The following is a 1,446-nucleotide window of genomic DNA, read 5'->3' as shown; positions in this document are numbered from 1 at the left end:
CAAGTCAGAGCACGCCACAGCTGCTACTCCTGCAAAGTCTGGTCACGTAATGGCTGAGATTCCTGAGTCAAGTCAAGCTGCTCTTCCTGAGTCAAGTCAAGCAACTTTACTCCCTGAGTCAAGTCAAGCAGCACTCCCTGAGTCAGGTCAATCAGCTCTTCCTGAGTCAAGTCAAGCAGCTCTTCCTGAGTCAAGTCAAGCAGCTCTTCCTGAGTCAAGTCAAGCAGCTCTTCCTGAGTCAAGTCAAGTGGCACTCCCTGAGTCAAGTCAAACAGCCGCTCCTTCAACGTCTAGTCAAATCACAGCCGTTCCAGCCACGCCAAGCCAAGTCTCAGCCATTCCCTCCGAGCCAAGTCAAGTCACTGCTGCTCCTTCAGAGCCAAGTCAAGTCTCAGCAGTTCCCTCCGAGCCAAGTCAAGCCACAGCTGTTCCCTAAGAACCAAGTCAAGTCACAGCTGTTGCACTAAGGCCAAGTCACGTCTCGCCCAAACGTCCAGAGCCAAGTCACGTCTCACCCAACATCCAGAACCAAATCACGTCTTCCCCGAGCATCCAGAGCCTTCGCTCCCAAGCCACGCAGAGCCAACACTCCCAAGCCACGCAGAGCCAACTCTCCCAAGCCACACACCCTCAAACCCGATGGGCCTCCCATTAACCACCGTACTGCCCACGATGGCCATCGCCATTCTGAGTGTGTGGGCTGCACACTGCCCTCTTAAAGCCTCGCCAGCCAAAGAATCCGCTGCGCCAATGCCTCTCGTCGAGGCGGCGTTCATAGCGGAACTCCATGCTCTGCCTGTACTGCCAAGACTCCCTGCTCTGCCAGCGCCGCCCAGGCTCCCTGCTCTTCCAGCGCCGCCCAGGCTCCCTGCTCTGCCAGCATCGCCAAGGCTCCCTGCTCAGCCAGCACCGCCAAGGTTCCCTGCTCTGCCTGCACCTTCAAGGCTCCTTGCCCTGCCTGCTCCGCCAAGGTTCCCTGCCCTGCCTGCTCCGCCAAGGCTCCCTGCCCTGCCAGCTCCGCCTAGGCTCCCTGTCTGCCCTGTCACAGCTATGGAGGCAGCGTGCTCCCATGAACTCTCTGCTTCTCTCCTTGCTCTGTCTGCCTCCTCTGTCTCTGCTCTCCCCAGGTCCCAGTCCATGACGAGGCTGCCTGTTCCGCCCTGGAGGGCTTCTGCGCCTCCTGTTCCGCTCTGGAGGGCTTCTGCGCCTCCTGTTCTGCCCTGGAGGGCACCTGTGCCTCCTGCTCCGCCCTGGGGGGCTCCTGCGTCTCCTGTTCCGCCCTGGAGGGCTCCTGCGCCTCCTGTTCTGCCCTGGAGGGCTCCTGCTCCACTCTGGAGGATTCCGGTCTGGCTCTGGTGGTCGTCTGCTCCGCTGTGGGTACCCTCGCTCCCACATGTCCCGCTGTGGGGGTCCTCAGCTCCTCCTGACCTGCCGGTCCTGCCTCAG

This window comes from Garra rufa, chromosome 22 (assembly GCF_049309525.1).
Source record: "Garra rufa chromosome 22, GarRuf1.0, whole genome shotgun sequence".
NCBI lineage: Eukaryota > Metazoa > Chordata > Actinopteri > Cypriniformes > Cyprinidae > Garra > Garra rufa.
The sequence above is the reverse complement of the archived record's forward strand: the minus strand, read 5'-3'. Positions refer to the sequence as shown.